The 17,361-nt window shown below is 37.6% G+C and overlaps 1 protein-coding gene and 1 long non-coding RNA gene across 17 annotated transcripts in view; one reads left to right on the top strand and one right to left on the bottom strand.

Annotated features, from left to right (window-relative positions):
• Positions 1–10,289, top strand: part of LOC140505080 (uncharacterized) — a 33,254-nt gene extending 22,965 nt beyond the window's left edge. For all 3 annotated transcript variants that reach the window (XR_011967343.1, XR_011967342.1, XR_011967344.1), the window contains 2 exons: positions 3,102–3,170; positions 10,022–10,289. This is a non-coding gene — a long non-coding RNA (uncharacterized lncRNA). The remainder of the gene's footprint in view (positions 1–3,101; positions 3,171–10,021) is intronic.
• Positions 1–17,361, bottom strand: part of DLG2 (discs large MAGUK scaffold protein 2) — a 1,590,913-nt gene that overhangs the window by 646,822 nt on the left and 926,730 nt on the right. The window lies entirely within an intron of this gene.

Raw genomic sequence — 17,361 nt, 5'->3', positions numbered from 1 at the left:
ATGCCCAACATGAGCTAACAATTCAAAACAAATTATCTTGGGAGATCTAAATGAGATATTTTTTATTGACGAGGGAATTAAGGAAGACTTCAGGGAGAATATGGCAACTGAGTTGGCTTTTAAGAATGAACGGGAATTCAATAGGTAAAAAGGGGGTCCAAGAGCTTTCCAGGCATCAACCTCCAATCAGGATTATGAGCAAAGGCCTCAAGAAGGGAGAGTGAAGAACATGGTTAAGGAGAAGAGAATGCAGTTATCCCTTCCATATCATGACTTTCCCCATAGTGGCTTCAATATAATATAGGTTGGCATAAAAAATTAAATGGGAATATTTTGGGAGTTTTACAGAAGGTGTAGATGACATGTAAAAGCCAGCAAATGACACAGAAAAAGTTTAGAAACTCAGAAATACATAAAATATATGTATAATATCAATATATTTTATTTTTTAACACTGTAAACATCTCATAAAAAGAAAAATAAAGCTTCTTTTCTGGTACAAAGGGAGGGCCAAAAATGTTCTTGCAAATTTTCCAGATCACAGGGGTTCCATGCCTTAAACCCCTGTTGTGTGGAAGAAAGCAGCACAGGCATCATGGAAGATATAACTGTACTATGGAATCTTGGGAATAACATTAGGCTGGAAAATGAGGCTGTTCAATTAACTTCATTTCTCTAAATGTAGATTTCTCACATGTGCCAAGTGAGATTTTATACTATGCTAACTTAATAATAATGATGACTAACTTTATATAGAGCTTGCTGTGTTCCAGATGTCTTAACAATGCTTTATAAATATCTCATTCAATCCTCACAGAAACTCTGGGAGGTAGGGGCTGTTATCCCCACTTTGCAGATGAAGAAATTGAGGCAAAAAGAGATTAAGTGAGTTCTCTAGGTTTCACACAACTAGTAAGTGCCTGAGGCTGCATTGGAATGGAGGTTTTCTTTGCTCCAGGTCCAGTTCTGTGTGCACTGTGGTGTCACCTAGCCCCTCATATACGAAAATTATATATAAAAAAATTGTCTGTAGAAATACGGCTAAATTTCCTATTTCTTGATGAATCTAGCATAGCACTCTGTACTTAATCCATGTTTCCTAGTTTTCTTTGTACTGAAATACCGCTGAAGTGGTAAGGATTCAATCCAGAATGTGGACATTGACATCAAGAGACCAGTAGGGGGAATAAGTGAGCCAAGACTGGAGATGTCAGCCAGAGAAAAGCAGGGCTTTCCAGGATTCATTAGGTAACGAATCTTTAAAGCACAGAATCATAGATATATCAATGGAAAAGACCTCAGAGGGGATCTAGTCTAGCCTTTTGATTTTACAGATAATGAAAGTGAGGCCCAGGAATGATAAGTGATTTGCCTAAGGTCCCATATAGTTAGAGGCCATAATGCCCCTTCTCTTCCTGTTCCCTTTTCTTGTAAAAATGACCACCACTCTTAAGTTTGGCTTTTGGCTGTTTTCTGATACTAATTGTTTAGCTTACAATTCTTTGAAAATTTTCAGTTTCCTGAACATTCACAAATTGTATATGTGCATACGTGTGTGTGTATGTGTATTAGTAGCTGTTTTAGTTTTATCTTTATTTCACATATGGAAAAACCGAGGCTTAGAGGACACTAAGCGGCTTTTCCACAGTCAGTGAAAAGCAGAGTGAGGATTTGAATCCAAATCTTCAGAGACCAAGTCCGAGGCCATTCTCCACCAAGTCATGTTGCTGCCCTAGTTAGCTGTTCTCACTACTTGCAGTTTTCTGACTTCCTAAAACATGCCATGATTATAGCTAGTACACACACAGCTATTTCTAGAAACAGGAAGCTTTATAACTGTCAGTATCTGAGCTGTATTCTGAAAAAGGATGTGGGAGAGAGAACATGGGATGCATCTTTTCAGAATGAGTCATTTTAAATAAAATCTGAGAAAACTCAATAAGTTTTTGCAAAATGGAATTTAATGGGGAAGTCAGTGGATGCTTTAGGACTCTTCATCACAGAATGGCAATACTAGAAGGGATTTTAGAGATCATGCACACCTTTACCTTCATTTTACACACAAGGAATACAGAGCACAGAAAAGTCAAGATACTTGGTCAAAGTTTCTCAGCTCTACACTTGCAGAATGAAGATTAGAATCTGGTTATTCTGACTTGTCCAGGAGTATTCCACCACCCTATTACTGATGTCAATCTGCTTTTAGAGTATAATGTTTTTAATGTCCTATAATTGTAAGGATTCTATTGTCTTCTAAAGTTCTGGGGAGTGATATCGAAGTATCTCTTAATTTAAAGGGCAAATACTGTTCTGAGTAGAGCGCAGAGCACTCGTATGCATTTGAGTAACTAATCCATTTCAGACCAATAACGCCTGCTTCAGTATCCCTAAGTGGTCATCTAATCTTTGAATGAAGACCTAGGGTTGGGGGCGGGGGAGAGAAAAATAACAATGATCTATTACTTTTCTCCCAGGGCAGCTGTTTCATTTTTATGCAATTAATTATAAATAATTGTTTGTTAAGTAACAATCTACCTTCACAACTAGTAGCCCTTGTTCCTAGTTCTACCTCTGGAGTAAAACAAAACCAGTTTATACTTCCTTCTACATAACTCTTCAGATACCTAGAGAAAATCATCAGGTTATAGTCACAGAATTCAACAACATGAGGGGACCTTAGAGCCCATGTAATCCTCTCCCTTACTGACCAAGAATTCTTTCTACAACACTAACAAAAAGTCTTTGTTCTACCCTTTCTTCACTCTAAGTCTTCTCTTTTCCAAGTTGAATCCACCTAATTGTTTGGTTCTGTGTTTTTGTGTTCTTCCAATCAATCTTCATTTGATATGGTATCCAGCTAGGGAACCACTATGGTTATTTTCCTCTGGTCATGCTCCAACTGCTCATCATATTTCCAAATATGTGGTCCGCAGACCTGGATCCAAAACGGTCTGAGAAGTACAACAGGAATAATATCATCCTTCCTTAAAACCTTGTATGTCTATTATAGAAACCTAAGAGTTTGTTAACTTCTTTATTGGTTATGCCAGTCGACTTTCTGAAACTGTTCACTACATTTTAAAACCTTTTAATACTTATAGCTCTTTGGTCCGTGAATCGCTATTTAATCCACTCAGCTGGCTCATTAACCTGGGGATGCAGAAGAATGGGTAAGTAGAAAAATTATCCAAACTTAGATATTTTCTTTGGAATGAATTGTGAGTTTAAGAAGTAACACATATATAGTTAACATTAAGAGTACTTTGTATTTTCTCTGATTCAAATAAAAAAACATAACTAAAGGACTAGAGAAGGAAGGGACCATCAGTCATAAGTGTTAGAGGTTAGGGAACCTTTTACTTTTGTATATCAAACTATCAGTTATATATGTCTCTATGTATTTAATGTAACTGTCTATTTACTCATCTACGTATCTAGTCATCTATTTATGTATCTATGTGTGCATGTATGTATGGATCTATCCATCTATGTATCTATCTACCCATCTACATATCTATGTATCTATCCATCTATGTGTGTATCTCTGCACCTACGTACCTGTGTCTATGTATGTATGTATGTATGTATCTGTCTATGTCTCTATTTGTCTACACATCTATCCATGTATCTATGTATTGCATTTGTCTACCCATCTATGTATCATCTATCCACCTATGTGTGTATGTATGTATATATCTGTCTGTCTAATGTATTTTTCTACCAATCCATGTATATATATGTGTGTATGTATGTATCTGTCTACCTATCTATCTGTCTGTCTATCTATCTGTCTGTCTATCTATCTGCCATGTATGGGCCTACTTATTTGACATCATGTCCGCCAGTACATAATACTCTTCATTATCTCTTGCCTTGCTTTATTCTCCTAGCTCTTAATGTAGTGCCTGGCACAAGTAATCGTCTTAACAAATGCTTGCTGATTGACTGGATTCAATATTTCCTAACTGTCAAGCACTGTGACAGTCACTAGGGACACAAAGACAAAAAAGAATACAGTATCTGCCCCCAAAAAGCTTAGAATCCATTGAATGAAAGTATGCACAAATATAAGAATACAGAGACTAGTTACCAAATAAGGGGAGTCACATCATTAAATCTGTTCTTAAGGAAAAGGAGAGAGATTGAGACAAGAAGACCTCAGATGAGAGAACTCTGTCCAGGAGAGGGTAAAAAATCTACCTAAAACTTTAAACCCATGTCTTTTGCCTCCCAATCTGGAACTCATCATTTGATCTCATCTGGTGTGCTCATTGCACACAAAAAGAAATGGAAGCATGGAGATTTGGAACCAATCAGTACATCAGGAAGCATTTATGAAGGGTCTAATGTGGGCTATGCAGGGTGCTAAGCACTGTGGATACAAAGGAAAAAGTTGCGAAACAATCCCTGTTTCTAAGAGTCTTACTGGAGAGACAAACTTTAGTAGATATAAGGTCATTTTCCTTGGGTAATCTACAAAATTTAGAGTATCAAAGAATTTAGAAATCTTCATTTCACGGATAAGGAAGCTGAGTCACACAGATGGGAAAGAATTTCCTCAAGGTTACTACTATCTTTCCGCCTCTCTTATGGTACTTTTCATATCCTCTACCATCTTTTGGTAATTTTTATCTTTACTTTGTCTTCAATACCTGATTTTAAGCTTCTGAAAAGAAGGGGGCAAAAATTATTCAAATTTATGCCTGTTATTCCCAAAGGTAGGGCCTAGAACTCTGCCTTGCATACAGAAGGTGCTTAAAAATTCTGGTTGAATCAGCATCATGTATTTCAAGGTCAATTTATTTTAAAACAAAAACATACTCAGGATTATAATAATCTTACAGCAACACAGAGGTGTTATTTGTGTATGTCTGTGGTTCTATGTATGCGAGTATATATTTAAGACAAACTCAGTTTCTGGGTAACTCGTATTTACAATGTGTCAGCCAACAAATATTTGCTAAGCTCAATCTATGTGCCAAGCACTGTGTCAGTCAGTAAATCAGGCAGTCAATAAAAAATTGTTAAGCACCCACTATGTGCCAGGTACTCTGCTAAGCGAGGAAGATACAAAGAAAACCGAAAACAGTCCTTGTTTTTAGGGAGCTCACATTCCGATGAGGGAGATAACATACAAATAACTATGTTACTCATGAAAGAAACAGCAAAGAGAAAAATAAAGAGTACCTTTCAAATTCAGACTACTGTACCCCTCCACTCTTTCTGGGACAGCATGCATCCACACACCCTTTCCTCCAGTCTGTCCTCCCTTCTATTATCCACCCTTCTTCCATACCCCTTCCTCTCTATTTTCCTGTAGGGCAGAATACTCCATTGCCTGTGTAGCTCAATTTCCAGTTACATGCTAAAACAATTTTTAACATTTATTCTTAAAGCTTTGAGTTCCATATTCTCTCCTTCCCTCCCCACCCACCCTCATTGAGAAAACAAGCAATTCAATACAGGTCATACATTTGTAACAATGCAAAGCATTTCCATAATAGTTATGTTGTAAAAGACTAACCACATTTCCTTCTGTTGTATCCTGCCTTTCATTTGTTCCATTCTCTCCCTTGATCTGTCCTCCCACAATAGTGTTTGCTTCCAATTATCCCTTCCCTCAATTTGCTGTCCCTTCTATTATCTTCTCTCTCCTATCCCCTTCCCCCTTGCCTTCCTTCAGGGTAAAATAGATTTTCTATCCAACTGAGTGTATTATTCCCTCCTTAAGCCAAATCCCATGAGAGTAAGGCTCAATTAATACCTTTCATCTCCTCCCTTTTTCCTTCCATTGTAAGAGCTCTATCTCCTTTTCTCTTACTCCTAGTACATTCCATTCAACGGTAAATTTTATTTTCTTTTGAATATTCTCCCTTCATATTCAGCTCACCTGGTGCCCTTTGTCTATGTGTGTGTATACACACATAGACACATATGCATATATACACACACGTACATATACCTACACATGTATAATATATACATACATACACACATACATACCCATACACACCTACATGTTTATATTCCCTCTAACTACCCTAATACTGAAAAAGGCCTCATGAGGTACAAATAACATCTTTCCATGTAGGAATGTAAACAGTTCAACTTTAATGAGTTCCTTAAGGCTTCTCTTTCTTGTTTACCTTTTTAAGTTTCTCTTGATTCTTGTATCTGAAAATCTATTCAACTCTGGTCTTTTCAAGAAGAATGCTTGGAAGTCCTCTATTTCATTGAAATTCCATTTTTTCCCAGAAGCATTATACTCAGTTTTGATGGGTAGGTGATTCTTGGTTTTAATCCTATCTCCTTTGACCTCTGGAATATCATATTGCAAACCCTTCCATCCCTTAGTGCAGAAGTTGCTAAATCCTGTGTTATCCTGATTGTATTTCCACAATACTTGAATTGTTTCTTTCTGACTGCTTATAATATTTTCTCCTTGATCTGGGAACTCTGGAATTTGGCTACAATATTCCTAGGAGTTTGCCTTTTGGGACTATTTTCAGGAGATGATTGGTGAATTCTTTCTATTTCTATTTTACCCTCTAGTTCTAGAATATCAGGGCAGCTTTCCTTGATAATTTCTTGGAACATGAGGTCTAGGCTTTTTTTTTTATCATGGTTTTCAGGTAGACCAATGATTTTTAAATTATCTCTTCTGGATCTATTTTCCAGGTCAGTTATTTTTCCTTTGAGATATTTCACATTGTCTTCTATTTTTCATTCTTTGGGTTTTGTTTTATAATTTCTTGATTTCTCATAAAGTCATTAGCTTCCATCTGCTGAATTCTAACTTTTAAAGAACTATTTTCTTTAATGAGCTTTTGAACCTCCTTTTCCATTTGGCTAATTCTGCTTTTTAAAGCATTCTTCTCCTCATTGACTTTTTGGACCTCTTTTGCCATTTGGGTTAGTCTATTTTTAAAGGTGTTATTTTCTTCAGCATTTTTTTGGGTCTCCTTTAGAAAGCTACTGACTAACTTTTCATGGCACAATCTCCTGGTCTGTGCTCTGGTCTTGGAGCAACCATGAGCATTCTTTTCTGCCCAGGATCTGCGAGCAGGATTCCCTCTCCAAAGCCTCCACCAGCTCCACAACATCAGTGCTCCTCTTCACCCCAGGACTGACACTCAGGATTGAGACCCAGATCAGTCACTGGATTCCCCCAAGATTTTTAGGCTGAGGGCTCCAAAAGTGGATGCTGCTGCCACAGTGGCTGCTGCCATCCTGGGGCCAGGGCTCACTCAGGTGAAAGAACTTCCTTGCTGACCTTTGAAGATGTCTTTGGCATTTATGGGTTGAGAAATCTAGAAACCACAGCTACCCCTCCATTAATACATTTTCTTAATATATACTGGTTATCTCTCTGTAATGATCATCAGTTAATTTTCATCATAACCTCATAATCAATTTCCCCCATATAATAATAAGGGAAATTCATTCATCACTCCTCACAGTTAAGCAAGAAAACCCCAAATAGCTGTGTGGTGCCACTATCAATAAAGAGACAAACCTCCCTTTGGCCTTCCATTCAGTGATCTGCCATTTTCCTGCAACCTCCTACTCCAAATATTTTTTGTTCCAAGAAATCATCACTGCAAAGAATGAAGGATCAGAAAATTCAGGTTCAGAAAACATAGATAACACAGAGGACATGAGGGAAAATCCATGAATCTCTCATATGGATAAGAGTTTCTATGTAGATCTCATGATCATATATTTAAAGTTGGAAGGAGACAGAAGAGTTGTATAGATGCCTATCTTCATTTTACAGATTAAAAAACATCCTGAGATTTGGGGAAGTTGATTAAGAGGTAGTTAGGTGATTCAGTGAATAGAAGCATGGATCTGGCATAAGGAAGATCAGCATTTAAATCTAGTCTCAGATGTTTGCTAGCTGTATGACCCTGGGAAAATCACCTGACATCTTTGCCTCAGTTTCTTCATCAATAAAATAGAGATAATAAAAGCCCCTATCTTCCAGGGATGTTGTGAAGATAAAATGAGATACTATTTATAAAATGAGACAGTTATTTTTATGTTATCTCCCTCACTATGAGACACTATTATATCTAACAAATCTTAAAGCATTATGTGAATGATAACTGGTATAAATGCTAGGTATTGATCAGAGTAGGTAGGTCACACAATGGAGAGCTCATGGGTCTTAGAATCAGAAAGACTTACCTTCCTGGGTTCAAATGTGGACTCAGAGATTTACTAGCTGTGTGACCCTGGGAAAGTCATTTAATCCTGTTTGCCTCTGTTTCCTCATCTGTAAAATAACTTGGAGGAGTGTGCCACTCCAGTATCTTTGCCAAGAAAACTCTAAAATGTGGTCATGAAGATTCAGACATGACTGAAATGACACAACAATAAAAGGTATTGACCAAGGTCATAAAGCTAATAAATGTCAGAAGCAGGTTATGAACTCACTTCTTCCTCCCTCCAGGTCTAGAACACTATTCACTATACCACACTGCCTTTTAACTTGGGCAATCTACTACTGTGCTTCTCAGACACTGTAAGGAGGGGAGAAGCATATGCCTATGAGCTTCTCACCTTGCTGGTCCTCTTTGGGTCTGTCTTGCACTGTGACCAGACATAACAGCTGTAAGGCCTTATCACTTCAAAATTCCAGCAATCCCTGGAGTAGGCCATCTGCCTGCACATAACTGAGAGCAAAATGGCGTCATTTCTTGGTTGTGCTAAATGCTACCCTGCCCTGTCTCTTATGAGGTCCAAGTGAAAGTGCACATCTGAAAACCAGCCCCAAATCACTTTAATAGCTGTGGTTTCCTAAAAATAGAAAGCCAGATGTCTACTCCACAATAAATACCAATCGGCAGCTCACAAGGGGAGAATTCAAGTCCAGAACATTCATTAAGTCTTATGTTTGGCATGGCCTCTTTCCTCCCAGACTTATGGAAGATGTCCTCATTTTCAGAAATGTTGGGATGGAAGTTTTAGGTCTGGTTCTGGCAACATGCTTATAGCATTTTAATTACATATACTTTTGAAAATCAATTTCTTTTGCATTTGTTTCCATGTGTACAGGAGAAGGAAAATGAGAATTTATCACAATGAAGAAAAACATAGCTAGTATGATAGAGTGGAAAGGAAACTGGACCGAGGAGACAAGGATTTCAGTTCAAGGGCTTTATTTATTAGAGCTGTGTGATTCTGAAGTTATTTTTTACCTTTCTGAGCCTCAGTTTCATCATCTATAAAATAAGAGGGTTGGATTAAGTGATCTCTAAAGTCTATGTCAGTTCATTTGTTCTAAGATGCATCTTTACTGTGCTGCTCAGACAGTAAGAGGAAGTAGACAGAATTGGTGGTTTGGGAGAAACAGGAAACTGTACCTGTTCCAGAACATTTGCCATTTGAAGATGCTAGCAGTCATGCTCTTAAAATTCTTTGGATTAAGGAATGCTAATAAAGAATGCCAAGCCTAAGCTATTATTAGAACGTACCTCAGTGTGATTATGAGTAAATTTATCAGATCCCTTGACACCTGACAGTTAAGATGAATAGCTCCCAGTGGAAATAGGCAAACCACATTGATGTGGATTGGCATTTGAGAATAAGTAGACATAGCGATCAAGAACTAGCCGGCCTGGGTACAATACTGATATGAGAAAACCTGGGAGACTGCTGGGAATATGCCAGAAATGGTGAGAGGTGGGAAACAGGTTGGAAAACACCAAAGAGGTGTATTTGCCAACTTCATTTATTTATTTAAGAAACACTGATTAAGCATCTACTATCTACAGAGTACTGTGTTAGGTACTAGGAAAGAAATATTTAGATTAGTAAGGGGCGCTGTCTTCACAGAACATAAATAATTATAATATACATTTGCATTAGAGAAAAGTGCATAAGAGTTGAAAGGAAAGGACTTCTCTAATAGCTGTACTTACTACCAACTTATCATAGATAATAAGTAGGATAGAGTCATAGAATCATAGGGTATTAGAACACACCATCTACCCTAAATTCTCTCATTTTTTTCCAGGTAAGGAAACTGAGGTGAAGTCATATATTCAAGGTGACACAGATATCCAGCTAAAGAGAAATAAAGCTGCTCTGTTAATAAAGTGCTTAGGCCACAGTTGAATGCTGAAGGATACAGTTGAAAGACATGGGACAACTGCCTTCCACATCTGTGAGGAAGAGCCATTTTGAGCTGGGTGAGGAGAAATTCTCCAATGAAACAAAAGGCAAATGGAAATCTTCAGATTATTTTCAATCTTTTCTAAAATATAAAGGTATAACCCTCTGCATCCAGTCTCCTTCTCTGGTATATCACTGTGGTATGGAGGTGAGCGGATTCTTGAATACCATACAGTTAGCACACAAGTTCTAATAGATTCTACTGGAAAGACTTTTATTAGATGACTGATGGCAGACTGCTGTCTGATGACCAAAGGCTCATCAATAATCTTTGTTGTTAGGTGATGCATTGTTTTGTCATAGCAACAGCAAGGCAGTGTGGTATAGAGGGGAGACTACTAGAGTTGGAATCAGGAAGACCTCAGTTCTAATACCAACTCAGACGTATTCTAGCTGTGTGACCTTAAACAAGTCACTTGATATCTCTAAGCATTAATTTACTCATTTGTTGAAATGAAAGGGTTGAGTTCTATGGTCTCAAATATCTCTTTTAGTTTGAAATCTATTATCCTATAATTCAGTTTCATGTGCAATTGTCTTTTTTATTATACTGTGTAATGAAAATTATTGTTTTATTCCACAAATTTAAAATAAAATAAATAAAATGTAAAAATAGCAAAAAAACCCAACTATAATTCTATGAACCCACAAAGGATAGACAACATTGCTGCTAAAACCACTGTTGTTACATGTTCAGTAAAACTGAGGGTAAAGTTCTTATCAAGATCTTTTTAGAGAAATCCACCTTAAAAATCCACATCAAACCTTTGTGGTAAATGAGAACAATTAGAGAACAGGATGAAGGTGACCTCCATTGGCACTGCTCTCTTCTGAGCGAGGCTGATTCTTGTTGCTCTGTTGATTCTCATTTGTTGCCCTCATATATAACCCAGAGCCAAGAATTTAGAAAGAAATGCAGATTTGATTCACAGGATGTACAACGATACCATCAAACTATTCTGTTTTTGGTCTGAGGATAAAACACGCCACCTCAGCAGACCTTTGCAAAGCAAGACAGGTTATCAGAGGCTCCAGGGTTTAAAAAGAAACACTAGAGAAAGGGAAAGGTTATTTGTTAGTACAGAAAGTAAGGAAAGGTAGGGAGTAGAGAAAGGGAAGTAAACAAGCATCTATTATGCACATATTACATGCCACACTCTGTACTAAACTCTCTATAGATAGTATCACATTTGATCCTCATAATTCTGGAGGGTAGATGCTATAATGATCCCCATTTTTCATCAAAGGAAACCAAGGCAGACTTGTCTAGGGTCCCACAGTTAGTGTCTGAGGCTGAATTTGAAGTCAGGTCTTCCTAAATCCAGGTCCAGTGCTCTATCCACTGTGCCATCTAGTTGCCTATATTTGGGAAATATTTGTTATACCTAAATTTACATACTTGTAGGGTCAGAAAATTAGATGTGGGAAGGATGAAGACTGGCGAGAGAGAGTGGAAATGATCATGGTGACAATCTCAAAAAATATGCAAGAGAATGTTATTGGTGGTATATGTAGAAGAGTTGCCTTTAGCAAATAGAACAGCTGTTGTTTGACAAAGGAGGGAACATCAATTTTTTTTTTTTGGAGAGGGAGAGTGCATACTTGCATCACAGCTATGTAAAAGGGTTTGGTGGGGATTTTTTGATTTAAACTTATCAGAAAGATCCTAATTAGGATTTTTTATAGGCTATAACTCCTAGACTGTAGTAGTAGTAGCAGTAGTAGTAGTAGTAGTAGTAGTAGTAGTAGTAGTAGTAGTAGTAGTAGTAGTAATAGTAGTAATAGTAGTAGTAGCAGCAGCAGCAGCAAAACTAAACTAGCATTTTATATTACTTAAAGATTTGGAAAATACTATATAAATACTATCTCATTTTATCCTTACTACAACTTTCGGAGGTGGGCACTATGATTATCCCCATTTTACAGATGAGGAAACTGAGTCAGACACAGATTAAGTGACTTGCCCAGGGTCAGAAAGCTAGCATATGTCTGAGGTTAGATTTGATCTCAGAACTAACCTGACTCTAGATTCATCACTCTATCCAGTGTGCTACCTGGCTGGTATGGACAGTAAACATCTCCTTACTCTCCTGTGGTTTGTAAATAGGATTAAAACATATTGAGTCCAAGAACTGGAATGGATATGAGAGATGAGCTAGTCCACATATCTCATTTTATGGATAAGAAAACGGAAGATCAGAGAAAGGAATTTTGAATGAGAAGTCCCCAGTGAGACCCATTATTCTTGGTAATGCTGGAGGATGACATTTTACGTTGTCAAGTCACCAACTGGAGCAGTGCTAAAGTTGTTCCTAACTCCCCACTTTCCTTGTTGATATTAGAGCTAAGCAAATAACTGATCATTAAAATGCCTGTGATTTACCAGGTACTCGACTAAATTCTGGAGTTACAAAGACAAAAATGAAATAGTATATCCTTATATCACCTTCTACTTGGTAATGGTACAGTTAGGTCCATTACAGCTAATAACATGGGGATGACTGTGGTAGAATAATTTGTCCCTCCCACACCTAGCTCTAGTTAGTACTAGAATGTTCCCTACTGGGTCAAAGGCCTGTGGGAGTAACTTTCTGTCATAGATAGCTAGGTCACACAGTGAGGGGACAGAACACTGGGCCTGCAGTCAAGAACTCTTGAGTTCAAATCATGTCTCAGACAGAAACTGTGCAGTTCTGGGCAACATACTTCACCTCTCTTTGTCTGAATTTCCTCACCTATTAAAAGGGATGTGTTGCAGATCAAATGAGATAATGTCCATAAAATGTTTTGTGAAACTAAAAGTATTGTCTAAATGCATGCTATTATTATTAGTAGGAAAGAAATTCCTTTCTTTCAGAGCTTCCAAAGTTGACAGATGTTGCCTCATTCAAAAAGGTAGACACAAAGAGCTTATTTCGACAGGTAGCTTTGTGATCCAGTCAAAAGCAGGGCTTCAAGAGTTTCACCACTTGACATTGTTTCTTGCCGCCCCTTTTCCTACTGGCCAGCTTTCATAGAAAGTATCAATAGACACTATTCCTATTCCCCTAATTCTTCCTTTCTATTAGGGAACAGTTGCTTCTTAACTTGACTCCCATTCTTTCTTCTCCCTCCCTCTTTCTTTCACCTGTGTAAGAAGAGCAGCAGCTTGGATCACTCACTCCCCTTGGGTTCTTCCCTTGGTCTCTTCCATTTTCTGTTGAAAAAGCCTCCCTGGTCACTCATCTCTATGCACCCAATTCAGCTTGGGAGACATGATTTTGTGCAATCATCTTTACAGGAATATTTGTATGCTTTATTTTTCTAAGGTTATTGTTAAGTGATATTTTTTATTGCATAGACAAAATTATTGATAGATCCTGTCTATTTCTGAACTAAAGTTTACCAAGAAGGACTTGGTAGTTGGTAGTTCAACTCTTGCTAGATCAGCATGTTGTATTTAAAACTGCTAAGAATTCTCCATATTTTGATTAAATACAGTGTCTCTTTCTTTATGGTATGTTGTGGGGTCTAGATTTGCAAGCATGAAAAGGCCAAAGCATGTCAGTAAATTTGATGGTTACAGGAGACTTAAGTGCTAGTTGAAGTTATGGAAGAATTACTTCTCCCTAGGATTGTTCTAGGACCAGCTCTAACCAGCTTGTGAGAACTGATTGCTAAATTTTCAATGTGAGCATTTGTTCCTGAGAAATCATCACTAAAAATCAAGTCTTGAATTAGTTTTCTTGTTTGTCAAGGCTTGTTTTTGTTGTTCAGTCATTTTTAGTTGTGTCCGACTCTTCGTCACCCCATGTAGGATTTTCTTGGCAAAGATATGGGAGTAGTTTGCCATTTCCTTCTCGAGCTCATTTTATGGATGAGGAAACTGAGGTTAACAGAGTTAAATGATTTGTACAGGGGCACACAGCTAGTAAGGGTCTGAGTTCAGATTTGAATTCACTAAGATGTCTCCCTAACTCCAGGCTCAGACCTCTTTCCACTGTACCACCTAATACAGTCAAGACTTAAGAAAGTGTTAATACTGTAAATTAAATTTAAAATGTGTGTGCATGCAGTTTTCTTTTTCTTGGAGCACGTAGTTGTTACACATTTACCTGCACACCCCTGATTATCCTCCTGAGTCTTGTTAACAGAGAGACTTGCTCAAGGTCACAGAGAGCTTAAGTAGCAGAAAAAGTATTACAGTCCATGGTTCCTGATTCTGGATTCTAGTGTTTCGTTTCCATTATACATACTCCCTCCTGAGATGCTTGATTTGTGTGTCTTGTTAGTTTACTCAAAATTAATCAAGATATATTTGAAAGTTTGCCAGAATAAGGACCCCTTGAAAGGAAGAGCATCCTATTCTTTTGACCTCTCTTTCCTATGCAAAAAATGGGACTTGATGTCTCCCATGAGAATTCTTAGAAATAAAGGATTTTCACCAGTTGTATATGAACAATGTAACACACAGACCAGAAACTTCCATGTCAACACACTTTGAAAGCAGTCCTATAAAAATGCAACACTAAAATTACTTATACTGACTTCCACTGAATAGAATAAACCAGGAGGGAAAAAGTAACACTTCTTGCTAAATATCATAGTTAATAACCTGATAGTCTCTGGTGAAAAGTGACCGGTACAGCATAAATAAAATTTGTACCAAATAGGATGATTTTGGAAGATAAAAGATTTTCAGATTTACATCTTTGTCACTAATCGCTCCAATGTTAGTGGGTACTTTAAATTGGCCAAGTGTTTTTCAAAACTGTCTCTATTTTATATTTTAAATTTTTGATTCCCAGTCTTGACCAAACCACTACTTGACTCTATGACTTCGAGCAAGTCAACATGGTGTTTGAATGTTGACTTGATCACTAATTATCTGTATAATCTTTCTGGGTCTCAGTTGCCTAATCTTTTAATCAAGGGTATTAGACTAGGTGATCTCTAAGTTTCCTTCCATCTTTAAATCACAGATTAGAGATTTAGAGATGGAAGTGATTTCATAGGTCATATAGTTTAAGTCTCTCCTTTTATGTGTTTTCTTCTCCCAGTAGAATCTGAGTCCTTTGAGGAAAAGTCTTTCCTCTTCTGTAGTTGTATTTCCAAGACTTAACACAGTGCCTGGCACAAAGTAATTGCTTCATAAATGCTTGTTGAGAAGGGAATGGAGCCAAGATGTTGGAGTGGAAGAAGGCACCTGCTTGAGCTCTCCCCCCAAACCCCTTAAAATACCTATAAAAATGACTCTAAACAAAGTCTAGAGTAGCAGAAGCCACAAAATGAAAGAGTGAAACAGATTTCCATCCAAAGACAATTTGAAAGGCCAACAGGAAGGGTCTATTGCACTGGGCTTAGAGCAGAGTGTGGCCTACACTCTGCAGAAACAGACAGGACTAGAGCAGGCCTCAGGGCACTGAATCACTGGCAGCTGCTGTGGTTTTCAGACTTCTTAACCCACAAACAGCAAAGATAGCTTCAAAGGTCAGTGAGAAAGCTCTTTCACCTGGATGAGAAGGGAGTATGGTTTAGCCTGCATCTCAGCCCCAGGATGGTAGCAGCCACTGTCTCAGTGGTGGTTGCTTCTGGAGCTCTCAGCCTACAGATGGTGGGTGAATCAAGTGACTGATCTGGGTCACAATCCTGAGTGGTGGTCCTGGAGTGAAGAGGAGTGCTGACATAGAGGAGTTAATGGTGGCTGTGGAGAGGGAATCTGACTCACAGTTCCAGGCATAAGAGTGTGTGTGTGATTGCTCATAGGCCAAAGTACATGCCAGGAGAAGTGTAAACACCTCTCCCTTGATTATACCACTTTGGAGGAATTGAGAACTTACAAGTCCCTAGAAATATCTCTGAAAATAGCTGCACAAAACCTCTTAAACTTGGGGGAGTGCACCACCTACTTAACAAAGAGCTCAAAAGTCAAGTAATTGGCTGGGGAAATGCTTCAAAAGGGAAAAAAATAAGACTATAGAAGGTTACTTTTTGGTGAAAAGGTATTTTCTTCCATCCTATCAGATGAGGAACAGCAAAGCATACAAATGGAAGAAGATGGCAAGGTCAAGGCTCCTACATTCAAAGTCTCCAAAAAAATATGAAATGGACTCAAGGCATGAAAGAGCTCAAAAAAGGATTTCAAAAATCAAGTAAGAGAAGTAGAGAATAAATTGAGAAGAGAAATGAGAGCGACACAAGAAAATCATGAAAAATGAGCCAGCTTGCTAAAGGAGACCTAGAAAAATGATGAAGAAAATAACACCTTTAAAAATAGACTAACCCAAACAGCAAACAAGGTCCAAAAAGCCAAAGGAGTCTTAGAAATGCCTAACAATGCCTTAAAAAGCAGGATGGACCAACTGGAAAAAGAAGAGCAAAAACATACTGAAGAAAATAATACCTTAAAAATTAGAATGGAAGAAATGGAAGCTAATGACTTGATGAGAAATCAAGAAATTATAAAATGAAACCAAAAGAATGAAAAAAATAGCAGACAATTTCAAATATCTCATTGGAAAAATAACTGACCTGGAAAATAGGTGCAGGAGAGATAATTTAAAAATTATTGATCTACCTGAAAACCATAATTTAAAGAAAGCCTAGAAATCATCTTCCAAGAAATTATCAAGGAAAATTTCCCTGATATTCTAGAACCAGATGATAAAATAGAAATGGAAAGAATCCACCATTCACCTCCTGAAAGAGACCCAAAAAGGAAAACTAAGAATATTGTGGCCAAATTCCAGAGTGCCCAGGTCAAGTAGAAAATATTATAAGCAGCCAGAAAGAAACAATTCAAGTATTGTGGAAATACAATCAGGATAACACAAGATTTAGCATCTTGTACACTAAAGGATTGAACAGTTTGTAATATGATATTCCAGAGATCAAAGGAGATAGGATTAAAACCAAGAATCACCTATCCAGCAAAACTGCATGTAATACTTCAGGGAAAAACTGGAATTTCAATGAAACAGAGGACTTCTAAGCATTCTTGTTGAAAAGATCAGAGCTGAATAGAAAATTTGATTTTCAAAAAAAAGAATCAAGAGAAACATGAAAAGGTAAACAGGAAAGAGTAGCCATAAGAGACTCATTAAAATTGAATTGTTTACATTCCTAAATGCAAAGATGATATTTGTAATTCATGAGACCTTTCTCAACATTAGGGCAGTTAGAGGAAATATATGTGTGTGTGTG

The sequence above is a fragment of the Notamacropus eugenii genome, chromosome 5, assembly GCF_028372415.1.
Source record: "Notamacropus eugenii isolate mMacEug1 chromosome 5, mMacEug1.pri_v2, whole genome shotgun sequence".
In the NCBI taxonomy this organism is placed as follows: Eukaryota; Metazoa; Chordata; class Mammalia; order Diprotodontia; family Macropodidae; genus Notamacropus; species Notamacropus eugenii.
This window is presented reverse-complemented; position numbering and strand designations above follow the sequence as displayed.